This window comes from Enhydra lutris, unplaced genomic scaffold, assembly GCF_002288905.1.
Source record: "Enhydra lutris kenyoni isolate GAN:26980312 unplaced genomic scaffold, ASM228890v2 scaffoldscaffold38, whole genome shotgun sequence".
Taxonomy (NCBI): domain Eukaryota; kingdom Metazoa; phylum Chordata; class Mammalia; order Carnivora; family Mustelidae; genus Enhydra; species Enhydra lutris.
In genome coordinates, this window is record NW_019154122.1 from 14,200,632 (window position 1) to 14,222,786 (window position 22,155).

The 22,155-nt window shown below is 44.1% G+C and overlaps 1 protein-coding gene across 2 annotated transcripts in view; it reads left to right on the forward strand.

Moving 5' to 3' along the window:
- The window catches only part of LOC111154621 (arginine-glutamic acid dipeptide repeats), a 497,893-nt gene that overhangs the window by 416,816 nt on the left and 58,922 nt on the right, over positions 1-22,155 (forward strand). The gene's annotated exons all lie outside the window — the stretch shown is intronic.

A 22,155-nucleotide genomic window follows, 5' to 3' on the forward strand; every position in this document is an offset into this window, starting at 1 on the left:
AAGAAACTTGAAAGCATGTATGCCCACACACTTATGTGCCTTAGTGCTAACTAAAGGTTCTCGGTTTCCCCTTGCGGCTCGTTGGTCAGTTTTAATCATTTATTTTTCTAATCTTTTTCTAGTTTTTCTAATCTTTCCTCTCAGATTAATGAAATAAAACCTCTGGACTGCAGAGACTCATGTTAACAAGTGTTTCAGGCTATCGCAGAGCCAGAGGGAAGGTCAGTCCATCACCAGCAGCTCTGCTCCGAGTTACTTCCGTCCCTTCTCTCCTCTCAGGAGTCCCGCTGCTTCTCTGGGAGACACTGCTCCTGAAGTCTGGGCAGGTGTTACCTCTTTGCTAATAAGCCACTCTCCAGACAGGCACGTTCAGCCTAAATTCGTCATTTTCCCTTTCTATCTAGGGCCTCTGATTAATTAGAGTAACGTAACTAGCTAAGCAGGCTTGGCTATCCATTTTTGAAAAAGAAGTTTTAGAGAATGAATTTTAACAAGGTGTTATTAAGCGTAGATTTGGGGAACCTGTTAACCTGGACCCAAAACCTGTCCATTATTAATCTAAAAATAAGGTAGCTTTGCTTGCAGAAGACCCTGGGCTCTTGGTGTGTGATTCCCAGCAGAACACCCCTTGGGACTCTCGATTTCATCAAAGCTGTTCCAGATTCCCAAAGTAGCTTAAAGTTGGGATGGACTCTGAATATTTGGGATTCTCTCTCTCAGTCCAGTCCATGAAAATGAGATTCTCCAATCCTTTAGCAGAAATGAAAGTTAGGAAATTATTTTCTGATTATCCTTTGAGATGGCCCAACTTCTTTGTCTTCTTTCCAGGTTTTGGACCCCAGAGCAGCCTAACCCTGGTAGTACATCCCCCTCCTTAGGACTGTCTGACGTTATACTCTGCTCACATTCTCACCCCACCCCCCCATCCAGGCTCGCTCTCTCCTGTGAGCCAGCGCTTTCTCTCAGACCCCTGTCAAACATCCCAGAGATCCACTTGGACTGTCTTGCTTTTGAGGCAAACTGTCAGATGGATCCTTCAGTTGCTCGCACATTTAGAGGAGTCAGTAAGCATCATACCATGTTACCCTCCACGGTTTGAAGTAATCTCAGACACTGCAGAATCCCATCGCTAGGAAGACATGCTTATGTAAGGGAAGCACACTCTTTCAGAGGAGTATCTTGACAAAAGGAGTGATGAATTTTTATAGTTTAGAACCAGACATTATTTTCTGTTTCTGGATAACCAACTTTAGATTTTCCTTAAAAAATTTATTGTATGGTGGGGAGTGGATTTTTCCCCCCACTTTCTGTTGAACTTAAGTCCACTGCCTTTCCATACCTGCTCTGTGCAAGGTTCTGCTGGATTCTTATGGAGCCCCTTTATCCATTGGTTACTGTTGTAATTCATCCTCTACAACCTTCTGTCCCTACTGTTGTTAGTTAAGCTTCGTGTTTTAGAAACAAGGTTAGAAAATAATATTAGTTCCTCATTCAAAAGGAAGGGAGCTTATTGCTGACTTGAGACAAAGAAACTACATTTGTTCTTTAACCACTAAGATTTCTGCAGGCATCCCCCTGACCTTGCTGATTGCCCGGCAGAATGGCGTCCTTGACTTATTTTGACAGTGGGTGTCCGTGAGCACTCTGGTTGGATGTTGTTGCCACAGGCTAGAGAGGAGATGGCGGCCACACTATTGGAAACTTTGGGAGTGCCTCTTTGACTCCTGATGTTCTGGGGTCCATGGGGGATGCAGGGCTGAACATGTTGCTTTTTGCTATTGAACAGGGAGATGAGGAAGGGCTCCAAGGAAGAGGTGTTATTTGAGAGGAGCCCTGAAGGATGGGTAGGATTTTGCCAGGCACACTGGATCAAGGTTAATGGAAAAACAAAGGCATTAAAGAATGTGGGTGGTTGTTTAATAGCCAGTCAGCCAGTTTGAGTAAAGTTACGGATGGAGGAATATCTAAGATAGCTGATGGATTCAAAACCACCTACTCTGTATGGGAAGAGAAGTTTAATTTTATAGAAAATAAGGAATAATTACACATTTCAGAATGTGGGGAATGATAGGACCGGGGCCATCATTGAAGGCTAATCTGGCAGTAAGGTGGGTGGTAAAGTGAGTAGAGAAGGAAATCAGTGGTTTTTAGACCTGACTACATGTTAGAATGACCTGGAAAACTTTAAAATGTCCCTGTGTCCAGCCTGCACGCCAGACCCGTTGGGTCAGAATCTCTGGGGTGGGACCCAGGCATCCATGCTCCAGGCTAAGGACTGGTTCTAGTAAGAGATGTTGAACTTAAAGAGATGCTCTAAGTTTATAGCAGCGATTCTCAACCTTGGTTGCACACTGGATCACACAGGGAACTTTGGCATGCATGTGTACCCGCGCGTGCGCGCACACACATACACACAGAGATCCATCCTGAGATTCTTTTTGAGCCATACAGAGGGAGAAGAGGCTCTTGGAGGAATTCTTTTTTTTTTTTTTTAATTTAAAGATTTTATTTATTTATTTGACAGGCAGAGATCACAAGTAGGCAGAGAGAGAGGTGGAGGCAGGCTTCCTGCGGAGCAGAGAGCCCAATGCGGGGCTCGATCCCAGGACCCTGGGATCATGACCTGAGCCGAAGGCAGAAGCTTAACCCACTGAGCCACCCAGGCGCCCCATCTTGGAGGAATTCTTAAGTCGAGAGGCATAGGGATGGACAAAGTGACAAAGAAAAGGCTAGAGAAAGGGTTGGACTCTATATATTTTTTATTTTGTTAAACATTATATTTAACTTAATAAAATATGAGGGGTAACTACATATTTTTTTAATGTATTTGACATAACTCAGTTGAAAGATTGGGGAAGGAAACTGGTACGAGGTCAGGATGCTGAGGCATGTCTAGTAGTACTAGTTACGCTGTTGAAATAACTGGTAGTGAGGCCCAGGCTGCATACTGAACTTGGGGAACCAGGTAGAGGTGGTAGAAGAGTCAAAAAGGGCTATGGGGCACAATCAAGAAGAAGAGAGTTTGTGGGATTAATGGTGGTGGTACAGTAATAAATAAAAAAATTTCTAGTTTTGTATCTTAAATATTTTCAGGGATGCCCAAACATGAGGATTGGCTGCCAGTGGGTGGCTCGGTTTGAACTAACGCACACTGAGGGCTGTGGTTGCAAACCATAAGGAGGGTTCTGGGCAAGATTTTTCATGTTCCTGAGAGTACTATCAAAAGACAGGATAGGGGGCGTCTGGGTGGCTCAGTCGGTTAAGTGTCTGCCTTTGGCTCAGGTCATGATGCTGGGGTCCTGGGATCGAGCCCCACATTGGGGTGGGGGGCGGTCCCTGCTCAGCAAGGAGCATGCTTCTCCCTCTCCCTCTGCCCCTCCCCCTCCTCTCTCTCTCTCCCTCTCTCTCTCTCTCTCTCAAATACATAAATAAAATCTTTTTGAAAAAAAGATAAGATAGAGAAAGGGACTTCTAACTAGGCATAGGATCACTGAATAAGGGTGAGGGAGACTGGATTGTTTGATTGATTCCGTGAGGAGGAAGAGAGCCTGGAGGTGGTAGATGATGTGGCCCGACAGGACTGTCACCATTGGAATCAGAGAATGCGCATGGAACTAAAGCTCTGGCTGTTGTTGGAGGGGTTTTGAGGGATGTTGCATGGATCACATGTGAGGATGCTGAGGGGTGGGGGAGGGCTCTGGGGCATCTAGACTTCTGGGGAACAGAGAGAGGGGAGGGAGTGAGGGAGAAGACAGTAGGTCCCTAGAGGACGCGGTATGCTGGGCCAGTGGGGGCTTGCTAAGGTGAGATGACCCTAGCCAGAAGTAGGCATTGGGATGGGAGTAATGGGAAGGTGTGGGAAGGAAATTTGTGATTAATATGTGGTTATCGATGATCATTTTAGGTCCCGTGGGGGGGCAGACTGAGACCCCTCTGTGCTGCTCTGCTCCGTGATGTGCTTCTTGAGGGCTGACCCACCTCTCAGCGTGTCCAGTCAGTAGATGCTAAGTTGAGTTGAATTGGATTCTCATGTAGAGGTTGTAGATAGAGGCGAGTGGTAAGGAGGGAGGATTTGGGGACTGGAACAATATTCAGAATTTAAGATGTCAGATGGGAATGTTGGCTCCCAGAATGTATCGTGCTGTTTGTTTCCTCGGTCATTCCACAAGTTTTGGCCATTTAACTGTGTACTAGATGCCCAGCCTTGGAGAGGAAAATAACGTTGGACATACTGTTCTCGTGGAGCTTGTGATCTAGTGGGAGGCACAGGCAAATGCTTGTAGGTGAGGTGACCCGGGTAGATGCTCTGGAGAGGCCAAGTCCGTTGCACTCCAGGATACTGAGTGAGGCGGGGGCTGGGCGCGGCCGAGCCACCACCTCCTGGGCAGTGGCAGCTTCTCCTCCCTCGGTCTGTTCTTCAGAGTAAGTCTGGACAGATGAGATCTCTGATAATTGAAGCCAGTTAATCAAGAGTGATATGTGTTTTTCTGGTAATTCAAATTACTTAGCTCCTATCTGTTGATTTTTGTGGTCATGTCTCAGTTGCCCATAAACGGTTCCTTCTCAGGAGCAGATCGATAAATGCCTTCAGGACTCGGGAACTTTTGAGAGCTTAGAACCAACTGAATTTGACTGAAAGGACAGGTGGGAACTTTGCTGTGGGAGTAAAATCATGTCGCTAATTAGAGGTCTGTTCATTTCTCATGCATAGATGTGCATTTCCAATATGGGGGACACAATTACAGAATGTTTCTGAATGCTGAAAAGATTCTATAAACCTTCTTCATGACCTTTTAGATCGGGGGGCAGATTAGAAGAGAAGGATCTGGTTCTTGTAAAATGTTTGCTGATGATCTTAAAGCAGCTTTGGGTGCATATTGTGTGTGGTGAGGAGAGAGAGCCGGGAGAAACTGTGGTAAACCCAGAAGGAGGGTCTGTCTAGCCCCTGGAGTCCCCTGTAGATGTCACTACGGTTTCGTTTCCTTCAGTGCTTCTCAGTATAATGTGTTTCATCAAAAAGGCCTGAGAGCCTCAAGCCAAAGAAAAGGGAGTGGGGCGGGGCATGAAGGAACTTGATGAGTAGATGATTCATTTCCTCGTTGTAAAGAACATTTCTTTCATCCTTTATTATGCCGCAAGAATTCTTTCACTGTTAACCATCCTAGACTGTTTTGAGAATGTCCCACCAACCCCGGTGGCCTGTGCTCAAGGCCATCTGAATCTTCTACCTGCCTCGGGGAGAGCCGTGAGGGCTTCTCTCAGGTAGCCGGGGGAAAGAAACTTCAGGTCTCCTCTGAATGTTTGCTGCCGTTGCGCCTGTTACTTTTCAGTTCGTGATTTGCTCAAAAAAAAAAAAAAAAAAAAAAAAAAGAAACTCTAGCCTCTTCTTTGTTTTCTTTCTACCTCTCCCTTCACTTCTACTTATCTCAGATGACTCCTTATCTGTTTATAGACAACCACCTACTAGTAATGCAGTTAAAGTTTGGTGGTAGAAAACAGAAGTGTTGATAAACCTGTTTCTGGTTGAATCGGTGCTTTAGACCAGCTGCTGTACCTGGGCAAGCCTCTGATCCTCTCTCTAAGAAATGGGAGTATTAATTAAATAATTATGTCTTTGCTGGCCTTCAAAGGCTCAGGTACTAGTAATAAGAATTGCCTTTGAAGAAATATTTATCAAATGCTGACTTATATATGCAAAGGTCTCTGACAGGTGCACCCAGATAGGACCACCCAACCTCAAGGAGAGAGACCCTGTTGGCAATGATGGACTTAGGTGCCCAGAACCTAATGCTGGGCAGGATGTGGGAAGTGGTATGCCCAGAGAAGGACGACAAAACATAGATACGAGATAATATAGAAACTTGTTCAGGGTTATACCAGTGGTGAGTGAGTCCAAGCCACCAGTCCAAGAGAAGCTCCGTAGTGACATTGCACAGGCTCCCCAGACACAATACTGAAGTGTGAGGAGTGTGGGACACGTTCAGGGAGCAGCAGGGACCTGCCTCTAGTTGATGCAGGGCAGTCATGGTCGGTGTTAGGGATCTGTATGCAGCACAGGTGCTGTTCCTGCTTTCTTGTGTTCATTGTGGACATTCACACAGCACTGTCTCCCCGTGAGCTGAAATGAAACCTCAAACTCCTTTTTAACACATTTTCTAATCCACATACTTGAGGGTGGTGGGCACTGAGGCTTTAGTGGTAGAATGGAGTATGCTTGACTACGTACGCTGAAGGGTTTGCGCTCTTCATCTGTCTTGGACAGAGAAGTGCCTTAATCAGTTCTTTAGAATTCAGAGAAGAATGGTCTTGACCTTGGTGGGGTAGCAGTTACACAGTGCAGGGTTTATAGTGGTGTCATCTGTCTTGGTCCTGGAAAGTGTTTTTAGTGACCCTGGTTTGGTTCAGTTAGGTAAAACCAGAGTATAAAAAATCTAGCTGAGATGTGGAAGCATTCTTGGCATTCTCCATAATTCCCGCATCTTTTTCCTTGTAGGTACAAAGTTTAAAAAAACAAACAAAAATCTCTCTTTCCCATGTAACCCCTAAGAGAATTTTGTTTTGCTTTAAAAACCATATGCTTCCTCCCAAGATTAAATTGGCATTTACCTTTCTCCTGATAAGGATGTAATTTCTAACTAATAAATAGTGACGTTGAAAATGAGACTGTTCCATGAATCTTAAATCTAGCCAGGGCATTTTGAATCCCATCTCAATTTATACCCATTATCATCTATCCTAAAAATACATGAATGGTCTCTTTTTTTAGCAGTAAAATTTTACATTCTATCTTTCCTTGCCCTCCTTTAACTTCTGTAACTAGTAACTTTTCTTCAGTCTACTGCCCCATAGATTTTATTCTTTTTTTTTTTAAGATTTTATTTATTTATTTATTTGTCAGAGAGAGAGAGAGAGAACACAAGCAGGCAGAGGCAGGGAGAGAAGCAGGCTCCCCACTGAGCAAGGAGCCCGATACGGGACTCTATCCCAGGACCCTGGGATCGTGACCTGAGCCAAAGGCAGCGGCTTAACCAACTGAGCCACCCAGGCATCCCATAGACTTTATTCTTAGTATTAAACATTTCCTGGGGTGCCTGGGTGGCTCAGTTGGTTCAGCATCTGATTCTTGGTTTCAGTTCAGGTTGTGATCTCGGGGACCTGGGATCTGGCCCCGTGTCAGGCTCCACACTCAGCATGGAAGTCTGCTGAAGTTTCTCTCCCTCTCCTTTTGCCCCTCTCCTCTGTGCGTGCAGTCTCTCTCTCTCTCTCTCTCAAATGAAAGTAAGTAAATATTTACAAAGGAAAAAAAAAAACATTTCCTGCTTGGGAATCTGTTGTCAGATCACTCCTCCACTATGCCCTGCAGCAAGAAGTATGTGTATCAAAAGACATGTACATACTGTTATTTCCTTAACAACAAAGCTCTAAGTGTTAAAAGGGAAATTCTGTCCAATTATGTTATAATAATTATTAGTATACAGTTGATCAAAACAAGATATTATAAAATGTTGATAAAATTTAATTTTTGTTTAATATTTGTTGGAAATAAGATGGATTCAGGATTTTTTTTTTTAAGGTTTTATTTATTCGTCTGACACAGAGAGAGAGAGAGCGTGAGCAGGGGGAGGAGGCAGAGGGAGAGGGACAAGCAGACTCCCCGCTGAGCAGGGAGCCTGATGCGGGGCTCTATCCCAGGACCCCAGGATCATGACCTGAGCCAAAGGCAGACGCTCATTCGACTGAGCACCCGGGCACCCCTGGCTTCAGTTTTTTAAATGCATTAATTCTTGGATGAGTATTACTTATTGTTAGAAAGAGGCCGTGTTCTGCATCGATTTTTGTTCTTATTTTTCATGTATTTGTAGATAGAAGCATGTATAAACCTTTTTTGCATGAATAAGCAGATGGGAATAATGGTTTTGTCACAGTGTCACTCTGTAATTTGAATTCCTTCTATAGCAACGCCAAAAATATAATGGATCATCAGACTTGGTCTGTAGTAATCTATCAGATGACACGCCATTAGATCCTCCTTTAATTTTGTTGAAAGCAAAGAAGGAGAAGGTACCTGACTTGCACAAAGCTTTCTTATCGTGACCTTAGAGTTAGTCACTGTGTCAACACCATCAGTGTTTTGAATCAATCCTTTGTTTGGTGCGCTGGGGTTTCTGTATCAGGGCAGCGCTGCCTGGTAGCATTCCAGGTGGGAGAGGGATGGCGCTCTGTCTGTGCTGAGAGGGGAAGACCTTTGTGAGAGGGGAGGTGAAAGAAGGGTTCCTTTCTCACAGGAGTGTGCTCTCAGGCAAGTGAATGTTATCAGGCGAATTTAGGAAGGAAAACCTTTGAAAGCAGAAGGCTTGGAAATGAATTCCCTTAGAACCATTTGGGTCTGTTTTATGTCTACACATCCTAGTTTGCAGACTCTGAACCTACAAATCTTGCCTACCAGGCCCAGTCCTAGGCTCTGGGAAAGCCCAGGGAAAGTCAGGCCCCATGGGGTCCTGAGTGTAGGGAAAGGGCCAGTCAGCCTGGGAGCCTGGCAGACATCTTCCAGGATTCAGTGGGTCAGCCTTGGGCCCTGAACCAGGCTGTGCAGTGCTGTGATGAGGGAGTGATGAGTAAATCATTGTCCTTGCCCTCTGGGAGTTTATAATCAGAGCTTATATTATAAAGAAAACAAAACAGCACCCCCAAACCAACAAAAAACAAAATCTCTATGACCTTGTTATTTAATATGCTAATAAAGTATGGGTATTTACATTTTTTTAATGTTTTGATAAGTAGATTTCAATATGACTGGTCTTATTTGTAATCCCATATATTTTATTTTAGGCATTTAAAACCATTTTTAGAAGAGGCTAGGCTTTTCCAGACTGCCAAAAGTGCCCATGGCACAAAAAAGGTAAAGAACCCTGTTTTGAGTGCTGGCCTCTTCCAGATACCACAGTCTGTTTGTAAGGAGCCCCAGAGGACAGTTCAGTGAAGTGGTTTCATGAAAGGGTGCTGCATACATAGCCTGGGTGCTTGGTAGCACTGTGATGTGCGACACACTATGGTGTGCGACATTACAAGCTGGGGGCGTGCACGGTAGGGGTTTAAAATGTTGCAGTAGGTGCGCCTGGCCGGCTCAGTCGGTGGAGCGCGCGATTCTCGGTCTCACGGTTGGGAGTTCAAGCCCCGCATGACTTTAAAAAGCCTGGCATGTTAGACTGTCAGACCCTGGACGTATTAACAGGCATCCTCTGAAGGATATCGGTATCTGCTGTAGCCAGTAAACACGCAGGCCTTAGGGACACACGCCCACCCACCCATGCTCCAGAGTGAGCGGAAGGAGAAAACTGGTAATCTCCAGGATGCCACACAATTGAGAATGTTCTTGGTTTTGTTATTAAGTAACGTGGACCTCTGGCTTCCTAGCTACTCCTTGGTTTGCCTCTGGAACATCTCCACATTCGTTACTTTCTTCCTGGTGCTTTCTTAGGCAGCTGGTTTGCTCCTCGGACGGCCCCGGCTCGGACTCTAAGCTGCAGAGCTGCGTTTAGATCAGATTTCTCACATGCTGCTGACTTTATCTCATGTACAGCCTCGCATTTCTGTTGCCATACACCGTGTGATCTGGATCTCCCTCAGCTTTTTAACAATTAGTAATTGAGCAGGAAGTGTGTTTTTATTACAGTGGCCTTTTGATTTTGATTTTACAATCGTGTAGTGTTTAGCAGACAGCAGAGGTGGGGAAGTGGCTCTCTGAAACACATTTTTGACAGAGAGAAGTCTGTTGTTTCAGCCACTTGGCTATCTGTCAGCCGCTCTCAGACTTCCCCCTTGTGTTGGTTGCCTGGCAACCCGGGGCTAGAGCAATCAAACTGGGGCCAGTGCTTTTCCAAGCCCAGATCAGGAGATGAGTTATTGGTGGAACTGTGAGCGTGGTAAATCCACGCCTCAGAAATGGACCTTTTTTTTTTCTTTTTTAAACCAGGAGTTTATCAAATCACATCCAGCAAAAAGGGAAAAAAATATCAGTTGGAGGGTTTTGTTGCAATTTTTTTTTTAAAGAATAAAATTAAGGCCTATAGTGTGCTTAATAGCTTGTTATTATGTGTGTCAGTACCTGCGTAGATTAATATTTTTACTTAGTTGGATCATTACTCTTTTTTAAGTTTTTTTTTATTTTACTGGCACTCAGCAGCTTCAAAGTTAGTGCTTTTTTTTTTTTCTTTTAAATTAGGATACTTGAGATGCAATCTTTCCACGAGTAAGCATGCCTGGGGTCATCTGTGAAGCCTTGATAGAATCATAGGCAGAACCGTAGCCTTGCTTTCCTGATGGCCTGGGTCTGTGTTCTGGATTTGATGCAGGAAGCATAAAATACTGAGTGCTTTCCATTTTTCAAAATTAGCTGAAAAATCCAAAAATTTTACCTTACTATGTGCTGTGTTAATAGATACTTAAGTAGACCTTCCTCTTTGAACATGTCTACATCCACGTGTGATGGGAGAGCTGTCATTTTAGGACAAGTTAATTCTGAACTTCCAGATTCTTCTCACTTTCTGCTTCCGCCTACACTGCCTTCTTTTGTGCCCCTCCCCCATTTATAATTATAACCTTTTAACCGTGGAAATTATCCCATATTAATATATTTTTGTTATAAAAGTGAGTTTTTAAGTTCTTTTTGAGGTTTCCCTTTTATAGAGTCTCAAATACTCTAGTATTGCAGGTGGAGATGAAGAGGAATTAATTTTGGGAGGCATTCTGCATAGGGTGAAAGAGTCTTAGCCTGACTTAGCAGGCTGAGCATTTCTTAACCATTTCTTTCTGTAAAATTTTAAGGAACGTGAGCATTTATTTTTGTAAAATTTCCAGGAAATACTTTGGAACTCAAACTTCACTCTGCATGCAGCCCAATGCATCTGTGTATGTAAATTTGCTATTAGTATGTTTATATTCCTTATAAATATACACATCTAATCTGTTTGTGTAATTTACACACAGCTGTGTTCATGCTCCCTTAATACCAATATTTTCAAGCAAGAGTGAGGTATCATGGGAGCACTATTGTTCCAAACAAAAGCCACCAGAGCAGCCTTGTGGTGGGGCCCATTACCAGGCGGTGATGTGGGACCCTCCCTTGAGGGACTCTATGTGGTAGCCATTCTGCTTGGGGATGGCAGGAGACCAAATGGGATGCCTGTAATAGAAATAATAACCACTGGCTAGACAGAGATCTGCCTTATGGCCAAGGTTTGCCTTTTGTAATTGAAATACACTCCTCTTCCCCCTCACTCTCCTGCATTTCCTCAAGGAATAATTGATCTCCCTCCCCTTTTGGAGAGGTTTAAAGTGAACAAATTCAATGAGGAACCCTGGCCCTTGTCATGAAGGGAAAGCAAAGTCCAGGAGCCCCTTCTATGGCAAGAACTGAAGTGAACCCCTGATGCTGGTCAGGGCCTCAGTTTCCCCTGTTTGGGAAGAGGGACAGATCATAGCAGCTTCTGGGTTTGCTTAAGTTCTTCTGGAAGACAGATTTTACTTAATTTGAAATAACAAGCCTTTATTAATTGTGTTTCGTTTAGGATTGCATATGTGATACCATTGTCCATAATTCTGACCAGTTTATGTGTTCTGCCTCCCTAATAGAAAACTTTTGGTGCTTTGGGTTCTAATGTTTTACAAAAAAGAAGTAAGGATCATTCTAGACTTGCACTGATAATGGTACCCACTAACCACATGTGGCTGTTGAGCACCTGAAATGTATGCTAGTCCACGTTAAGACGAGCTTGAAGTATACAACATACACTGGATTTTGCAGACTGAGTAGGATAAAGAGAATGTAAAACATTTCATTAATATTTTTATATTGAGGGGTGTCTGGGTGGTTCAGTCCTTAGCCATCTGCCTTCGCCTCAGGTCATGGTCCCCGGGTCCTGGGATCGAGCCCTACATCGGGCTCCCTGCTCAGCAGGAAGCCTGCTTCTCCCTCTCCCTCTCCCTCTCCCACTTCCCCTGCTTGTGTGCCCTCTCTCGCTGTCTGTCAAATAAATAAATAAAATCTTAAAAAAAATTTAATATTGATAATGTGTTGATATTTTGGCTATATCAACTTAAATTGTATCACTAAAATTAATTTTACCCGTTTCTAAAATACAAGTACTAGAAAATTCAAGTTACATGTTTGGGTCACATTTGTGGCTCCCAGTCAGTTTCTGTTGGGCAGCCACGGATCTAGACTCTTCAGTTTTAATTTTCGCAAAAGGCGTCCTCATTAAAGATCTCTACTTCTTTTTTTCCCTTGTAACTTACAGACAAGCCACATTTCTTTTTTGAGTTTCCTCTTCCTCCTGTGCTGAGCTCTACTTTTTTTAATGACTTATTTATGAGCCACTTTACAGGGACATTTATGTGGAAATTTTATGGTGGTATTGCAGGGAGAGTAGGAGCCTCTGATGCGCATTTGGGTTCTGTTATTAGTGTTGGGTTATTTTTAATTTGGGCATAGTTGGGCAGCCGTAATTGGCAAGAGGTATTTAGTTGGCGGTATTTCTACATCTGTTAATGCTGCTGCCTAACTACGCAGTTCTCATTTGACTTGAAAGTGCATTGAAGCATTCTGATAGTCACCCAGTGGCAGTGCTTTGTTAGGCCTGAAATAACAACGGGACTTCCATATACTCAACGTAATCATCTAGACTCAGAGGAGCATATAGACAAAGCTGTATGGTCTGGCTCAGTGGTCTTTGCTAGTGGGCTCAGTTGCTATGTAAACCATCCAACATGAGGTCGTTTTCCCATGGGGCATGTGGTCTTTGAATGGAGAAGTGGAATACTGACTTCACTTCGACACTTGACATTTGAGCCCACCTGGGAAGGGTTTAACTAACACAGTTGTGTTGAAAAGAAAATCACTGGCTTCACTCTGGGTGCCAAGCTGGCATTACAGAATGGGATGGTGTGGTTTCTGTAGTGGGGCCTGAACATTTGAATACACAGGAAAGTTGGTGTCAAATCATTTGGTAGGTAGTAATTAGAGAGTTAGAAACTTAACAGTGAACACTGATCAGGAGGCATTGGGTCAAGCTGGAGAGCAGGTGGGCTGGGAAATCAAATAATGTTATGGGAAGACCAAACCAGCTCACCTGCACATACATTCATTTATTAATTCAACCAGTGGTTGTTGATCACCTGTGGTTTGTGTCAGGTGCTATTCTAGGTGCTAGGGATATAGTAGTGGACAGATTTTCTTATGTACTCAGGATCCTATATATTATGTCATATCCTATGGCAATAAGAGCTGTGTGTTAAATCAGTAAGATTATACAGAATGATAAGGCATGCAGATCATTTTAGGGAGTCTAATTAGAAAATAGTTTACTGGCTCATTTAATTAATTAATAGTCAACTGACATGGAGGCTAAAGTTTTTTGTAGTTTTGTAATGAATCTTATAGTGGTTTCCTGTTCCTGCATAACAGATTACCCCAACAATAAAAATGACCTCAACTTAAAACAGCAGTGACCATTTATTATCTGTCACAGTTTCTGTGGGATCAAAATTTAGGAATGGCTCAGCTGTGTGGTTCTGGCTTGGGGGACTTTCATGAGGTTGCTGGTGGATGGGGTCGGAGTCATCTTGAAGTTTCTTTGACTCATGAGTCTGGGTGAGAAGGACTCAAATGGCCAAGGGCTGGAACAGCTGGAAGTTCTGAGACATCTCTCTCTGTCCCTGTGTGGTCTCTGTAGCACAGTGGCTTCAAGACTGCTGGACTCCTTAATATGGTGGCTCAGGGCTCCAAAGACATGTGCCTGGAGAGGGAGAGCTGGGTAGAAGCTGTGTAGCTTTTTTTATGACCTAGCTTCATGTTACCCAGTGTCACTTCTGTTATATTCGTCAAGCCAGTTTGAAAGGTCCACCCAGGGTCAGGGATAGAGACAGAGACCCACTCCTCAGTGGAGGGAGGAGTGTTTTCATCACTCCATAAGAGCAGCATGTGGGATGGGAGAGAGATACAGTTTGTCGCAAATACAAGGCCTTGTGGGTATGTGTGTTTTAGTTTGTTTTGTTTTAAACAGTATGTGATCCTTGTCTGTAAAATGAGAGTTTTGACGTAGTTAGATGCTCTACAGCTTCCTTCCAACTTCAGCGTTCTCTGCTTGTGCTCTTGTTACAGACGTGGCAGGGAGTGAGGGCTGACTTACCAGTTGCCCAGCTTTTGGAGCTGTTTCTGGGGCATGTGAGCAGGAGTCAGCTGGGGAGGTAAGGGGTCTGCTGGACTCCTCCCACTGGCCTCAAATAATTTCGGACCTGGCACTTCATTTCCCCTTTATGTTCTGTTTCTGTAGCTAATCTTACGGGGGCAGGGTTATATAAAATAGTGATTGGAACCAGGAGCTGTCCATGATCATGATACTCAAGAATGAAGGGAGGTGGAAGGACCAGGGCAGAATTATGTTAGACCTACCTTCTCCCATTCTTGTTCCTGTACTCTTTGGGCTTTGGAGGATTAGAAAGGAAAGGAAAAGAACAAAAAAGAGAATGTCTCTGTGACAGCTTAGCAGCTGCCATATTTGATCCTAGAGAAGACTTCTCTTAGAAATAGACAGGCCCGGATTTGGGTTTCTGTCATAAGTACCATCAAATCTTTTGGGACGAGGCAGGGAAATAGGTCTTTCGTTGTTGTTGTTGTTGTTGTTGTTGTTGTTAAAGTGAGAATTAATTAACTAATTAATTAATTTGCATGAGCATGCACACCAGTGGGGGGAGGAGCAGAGGGAGAGAATCCCAAGCAGACTCCCTACTGATCACAGAACCCAACACAGGGCTCAGTCTCATGACCCACGAGATCAATGCCTGAGTCGAAACCAGGAGTCGGATGCTTCACCAACTGAGACACCCAGGTTCCCCTAAAACTAGAATTTATTTAATGTTAAAGATATCTTCGACTAGTCTTCTGAATTTCCAAGTAAGGCAGTTGAGAAGACATGCCCTGCATTAACAGGGTCTTATTTTGGAGAATTTAGCTCACGTCTGTGTAGGAGAGAGGCTGCCTACCTCACTGCGACTCCCAGTGGTCGAGAACTAGAGGCACTGACTGTTGAGGCTTTACAGGTGGCAGAAGGCCCAAAGGCTCCTCTTATACAGAAGTGCTCGGAAACCCAAGAGAAGGATGGTGACTTTCATAAGCAATGGAGTTACCAAGTGGCAGAGCCATGTACTCTAAGTTGTTTTGTGAGAAAATGTTTAACACGGCTATATAGCATATGATCTCTTTTGTTTCAAAAAGCAAGTATTACTATATGTAACATTTCTTTTAGGGTCTTTTTTTTTTTTTTTTTTTTTTTAAGTACAATACCCTTTAGTTCCTTTGCCATAAGTAGACACAATAGAATGTTTTCTGCATCTAGATTCTAAGCAGTTAATCCAATTTTGAGACCTCATTTTTACTTCTCCATCCTTTCTGCGTTAGTATGGATTGGGACAGGATACTTAATTTACATGAACCTCAGCTTCCTCATCTCTAGAATGGCCCCAGTGGCACCTGTCTTGGAGAGCACACGGAGGAGGATGTGGTCCGAGACCCATCAGTGTCCACACTGAGATTGTGGAACCCTGAGTCTGGGAGATGTTACTCTAAGGAGAAAGTTCAGGTGTGAGCCCGAGGTGGGGAATGTCAGATATGGAGAGAGATTTGAGAGTCATCATAGAAATGTAATTACTGTTTTACATTGTTGTCTTGTTGGCTATTCTTAAACTACAGCTGGCCCGTGAGCAGCACAGGTTTAAACTGCACTGGTTCACTTACACATGGGCTTTTTTGAAATAGAGTATTATAAATGTATTTCTTCTTCCTTACCATTTTCTCTTTTTCCTTTTGATCATTATTATTTTATTTTTGAAATAAACTCTACATCCAGCATGGGTCTTGAACTCACAACCCTGAGATCAAGAGTCGCGTACTCTACCAACTGAGCCAGCTGTTGCCCCTTCCTTATGATTTTCTTTTCTTTCTTGTTTTTTAAAGATTTTATTTATTTGAGAGAGAGAGAGAGAGAGAGAGCACAAGCAGGGGAAGGCACAGAGGGAGAAGGAAAAGCAGGCTCCCTGCTGAGCAGGGAGCCCTACATAGGACTTGATCCCAGGACCCCAAGATCATGACCTGAGTCAAAGGAAGATGTTTAACTGACTGAGCCACCCAGGTGCCTCCTTACGATCTTCTTAATAACATTTGCTTTCCTCTATCTTTATTGTAAGAATACAGTGAATGGTACATGTAACATACCACATATGTGTTAATGACCTGTTACTGGTAAGACTTCCAGTCAATAGTAGACTATCAGTACTTACTTTTGGTGAGTCAGGAGTCATGCATAGATATTTAGCTGCTGAGGAGGGTGCCAGTGCCCTAAGCCCCACATTGTTCAAGGGTCAACTGTAACAAGTTTAATGAAACTTTAAACTATCCTGGAATAATGCTAGTTAAGTTCAGAGTGTACTTCCAAAGTGGGATGAGAAGTTGGGAGCACATACTGGAACCCTTAGAAATGCCCGCCATGGCTTGCTGGCATGTCTCCTCACAGGCAGATTGATGGTGATGCCATTTATTGGAGAGGTAGTGCCTTACTTCAGGTCACCATTTCATCGGTGTGTTGAATATTTAAAACCAAAAACGCAGTGCTACTTGTCATAGCATTATTAGTGGTATATCTCCAGCAGGAAACGTGTTCGGGTATGAGGTGATGGCCGTCTGTAACGTACAGGACCGTACTGATGACATGCAGTAGGTTCTCAGCAGTGGTTGGACAGTGAGAGCCACTGAGGAGCTGGTAGGCATCGTGCAGTGTATGCGTTCGGAGAGGCCTTCGTTTCTCTCTGCTTGGCCTCGGCGTTCTCTTCTTTCACCCTACCCCGTAGCATACATCTTTGGTTTTCTTCTGTTGCTCTAACCCTTCAGAAGAGCCGTGGCTACTCCCCTTCCTCGCTGCCTGGCACAGGGTCTGGCATTTTTGTGTCTCTGGTGGGGAAAACTGAAGTTCGCTCACTTGCAGCTCTGCCTGCTCTTCAGTCCCCTGAGAACCAGTAAGTTACTAACATAAAATTTCGTGCAGAAAACGGGGTAGAGCAGAAGGAGCCATTTTCACAGTGGGAATCATTTTAATACCTACAGTGTTTTCCAAACAGTTATGTAAGAGGACTGAGTAGAAATGGCTTCTCCGAAATCCTGGTGAGTCTCTGACTGTGATACACTAGTTAAAATTCACCAGAGGGAGTTAATTTGGAAAGCTCTCAGCCAGGGGTTAATGCAGAGTTATCTTTTAGCCATTTTTGTAGCACAGCCTCCTCTTCCTGCTTCTTTATCTGCTGCAGACACAGGTCAGAGCCGGCGCTGGAGATGAGCTGTGGTGGGCGTTTCCCAGGTAGATGAGATGAACACCCCTGACCCTCTGCAAGAGTTACTCCCAGCCCAGTACGCTTCTGGGTGCCATCCAATTTGATACGCAGAGTAATGGTGTTGAGATAGGTAGGACAGGTATTTTATGGCCAATTTAAAAGGTGAACAAATTGAGGCCAGAATAAGTTTAAGTTACTAGAATATAGCTTACATTTACCACTTAGATCGGGAGGAGACATTTAAATCTTTAAATGCAAATACAAACCAAAGATGCTTATCGCACCCCTCACCTGCACCCCGTGCTTGACTCCAGTTCTAGACCTCACCCCCTCCCTGAGTTTCCCCAGTTGTTCACACATGTCACCCTTAATAGCTCCCATTCTGGTTCAAGGATTTGCTGACATGTGGTTAGTTTTCCCATCTGTGAAATGGAGATGGTAGTAGCCCCTGCCTTGTAAGGTCCTTCTGGTGCCTAGGTGAGGCCACACACTAGGAGTCCTGGAGACAGGGCCTGGCGTGTGGCTGTGACACTCAGCAGAGCCATTTCTGTTGTTGCGTAGTGTGCTGTTTCCCTACATTCTCCTGTCACTGACATGTGACGGTAAAGATGCTTGCCCTAGTCCCACGCCGCCACCCCAGGAGTGGAGAGGGTCAGCATCTGGGGAGGCCAGTGCACAGGGCTTGGGAGGCTTTGACATGGGGCAGGCACAGCAACAGCACAAGGAACTTTTGAACATTTGCTTTATTGTAAGGGAGAGCGTTACTTCATTTGGACCCAATTATGCTTATTTTATTAATTATCTCCTGTTTAAAGTTAGTTCCTATTAATTATATCCTGTTTATCAGGCACCTGGGTGGCTCGGTGGGTTAAATCTCTGCCTTTGGCTCAGGTCATGATCTCAGGGTCTTGGGATCGAGTCCTGCATCAGGCTCTCTGCTCAGCGGGAAGCCTGCTTCTCCCCCCCCCACCCCCCCCACCTGCCTCTCTGCCTACTTGTGATCTCTCTCTCTCTCTCTCTCTCTCTCTCTCTGTGTCAAATAAATAAATAAATAAATAATCTTTAAAAAGATTATATCCTGTTTATCAGAATTTCCTTTATGGTACAGGGAGCAGACGAGATCCCAGGACTTCTGAGTTTAGGTGTCCTATTCGCCCATTCTACTGAGAACGAGATAAAGAGTTTTGCATTGCAGATTCTGTTAAAAGTGCTATATGTTCCGGTAACTCACTTTTTAAAGCCAGGAGTTAAATGGTCTCTACTAGAAATTATAGGTAGGTAACTCCTAATGGTGATATAAAGTTTCAGCTCAATAATAGAAAACTATGGCAATTTGTCTATAAACTAGAGAATAATTATATAACATGATAGAGGTGCCAGTTATCATTACAGTGGGAGTCATAGTACAGCATATAAATTAATCAAATTAACATGTGCACCTTAAATATATATATGTCAAAATATATTTCTTTTTTTAAAAAAGATTTTATTCCTTAGAGAGTGCATGCACATACAGGAGTCGGGCGAGGGGCAGAGGGAGAGGGAGAAGCAGACTCCCCGCTGAGCAGGGAGACCAACAAGGGGCTCCATCCCAGGACCCGGGATCATGACCTGAGCCAAAGGCAGATGTTTAACCGACTGAGCCACCCAGGGCCCCTCAAAGTGTATTTCAATAAATAAAATAAAAACTGGAGCACAGTTGCAAACTAAGTTGTAAAACAAAGCGAAGGACAGCGTCCTTGCCATAAATAAATTTATATTTGGATCTCATCTGGCTTTGGCGTTCAAAAATAGAAAAGGACTTGTTTTGTGCTCCTGGGGAACACACAGGTTGAATGGAAACAAACAGCACCGGAGAAACAAGTGCCAACACCCCAAGACCCTGAGCTCATGCATCTGAGTGTGGCTGGATGGCAAGCCTGTGGAGTATCAAAGGCAGGGCTGCTGAGCTCTGGGAGCCGTGACTGAGGCAAAGTTACTCCCTCATAAATGAACAGCCTTCTTTCTCCTTCCCCCCGGCATGCTAGCATTCTAGTATCTGTGCACTGCCAGGGACAAAAAAACTAATGGACATAGCAGTAATTCATAAGGGCTTGGATTTCAGCACTGGACATGCTGAATTTCAGTTCAACTACTCAAAGGCTATTAAGAAACAGACTGTGTCTATGAATTTTCATTTAGAAGCATATAGTACCTGCCTGTTTTTAAGTCAGTAGCGTTAATTATTAAATTAAAGTCTGAAAACCTTCAAGGTCTCATTTGAAGAGAGATGAATTAATAGAGGGAAAGGAGCCTAAGGCCTCAGAAACCCACTTAACATACTGACCTATTCTCATCATTGACTGCTCTGAGTGGATTGGCTTTGTTTCGATTTTAAAGGCTACTCTACATTTCTGGTAAACCACAAGGTAAAGGCTGGTCTCTGAGAAGCAGATGTTTTGCCAGTTTTGAGGCCTTGTGGCTTTCCATAGAGAAGTAACAGTACAGGCCACATGAAGCTTTTACTTCCTTTTTTTCTTTCTTTCTTTTTTTTTTTTTTTCCAAGTAGGACGAATGGTGCTTTTGCACTTGGTAGCACAGTCATTGATACACATTGACATTGATGGTCTTTGTTCACCACCAGATTTCGAATTCATATCTCTGGAAGTAGTTAGTTTGAAATGTCTCTGAGACATTCAAGCAAGTCTTCCCGCTGGACCTGAACCATAGATGTAGCCTTAGATGTAGTAAGGACAATCTTGGGTGATACTGAAAGCCAAGGAAGCAGTAGAGATCACATTGGGAGGGGGGTTGGAGAACAGAAGGCCTAGAACAAAGCCTCGAGAACAGCTCTAACATGTACAAGTTGAGTAAAGAATCAAGACTGTTGATAGGAGGAAAATCAGCAGAGTTTGGTGCCGTGGAGCTGAGCAGGTCAACTCTGTTGTTAGAGTTCAAGATGTATTCTTTGGCTTTTACCAGTCCCTTTCTACCCTGACCACTCAAGCCCAGGCCCTTGTCATCTCGTGCTTGTTTCACTTCTGCATCCCAAACCAGGGAGCTCCAACTGCCTAATGCTATAGCTATGGAGGCAAAATGATTGAAGATACACTTCTTGTCTTCTCAGGGCTTACAGACTCCATGCATACGTGAGGCCTTATACAAATAAACAATGCCAAGTGAATGGAATGGAATGGTCAGGGAAGTTTTATGTCGGGGGGGAGGGATTTGAGCTTGGGTTTGAGGTAAACTGAAAGTACCTTGGGTAGACTGTGGAGAGGAGTAGAAGAGATGTCCCAGAGTCTAGAGTTCAGCAAAGGGTGCAGCGGACCAGTTGCCATTACTGGACATCTGATTGGAAATGTAGGCAGAGACAGGATCCTAGGGGTCTTGAATTAAGGGCTAAGGGGCGTAAACATCATTCTGAAGAGGCCAAGGAGCTCTTTTCAAGTTGGGGTTTGAGGCAAGACAGTATGGGACTCATGATGATGTGTGGTTTGGAAATATTCCTTGGTAGAGGCTTATACATAGCCGGATGGGGGTGATGGGCTAATATTGTAGCTACTAGGAGAGAGAGATAAGGGCTTGGCCTGAGACTAGCATCAGAATGGGTAAGAAAGGAGGGCTTTGAAGGACCTTTCTTAGGAAGAATGCTGAGGTCTTGGTGATGTGGTTGGGGCCAGCAGGAAAGGGCAGAGTCACAGGTAATGGTACAGTGACCGAAAACAGCTCCCTCTATAGACTCTTATCTCCATTTTACTGAGAGAGTGGCGCTGCAGGAATTGGAATTTGGACCCTGGGTTTGTATTCTGTCCTTGCTCTGGAGAGTCAGGTGACCTTGGTCTGGCTGCTTAACCATCTGTGCCTCAGCTTTCTTGCCTGGAAAATGCAGGTAGTACTAGTAGTACTTCTAGGTTGTAAGGGTTTTGGATTAATGTATGTGAGGTTCCTAGCATATAGTAGGTACTTAATAATCACTAGTTGAATGGATTATATTTGGTGATTACATCATAATAAGTTGAAGAATCGGGACGTGAACTCAAGTTTTCCCAAATCTGACACATTACCCTGATGTTTCAGACTTATCCTCTCTAAGCTGCTGCCTTCATTGTGCCAGCCACCGCCCCCCCCAACCATGAGTCTATTGCATGTCCTTTGGCATCAAGCTTACATTCAGATTACATAGTCCTGGCATTCCACCATCTGAGTCATGCCAGATCACCCACCTCAACTTTATATAGCCCCCTGCACCCAGAACCCGCTTCCCATTCTCCACCTCTGTGTTTCATGGAGGGTCATCCTACCCCCCTCCACCTCTGTAAATGCTGTTGGTTCTTCGTGGTCTTGCCTGTCTCGCTGCCTTGGTGAAGGTATCCTGGACTATGACCCTCCATCCCTCTTCCTGGCTCCCCTGCTGCACTGATGAGTTACACTTCACTACTTATGCTCGGCTGAATGAAATCTCAGATTGTTCTATAATGACTTCACACACATTTATCTTACCTTGTGAAAATGAATCACAGTTTTAATAAAGGTCTATGGCTGTCCCCTAAAAAAAAATTCCTCCCAGTGCTGTATGCTCAGTAATTACTTAAAGAGCAAATTAAGAAGCTGATAGCTGAGGTAGAGTTCTGGCCCTCTTCTCACACCTGGGTTAGTTATCTCACCAGCCTCCTTCTTAACTAGTCTCTGTGCATTGCCGCCAGTTTGTCCCTAATTCGTGACCTAGGCCACACTGCCACTGGAGCAACCCTTATCCAGTCCTTCCGTGGACGGCTCGTGCTTTTTAACTGGCCTACG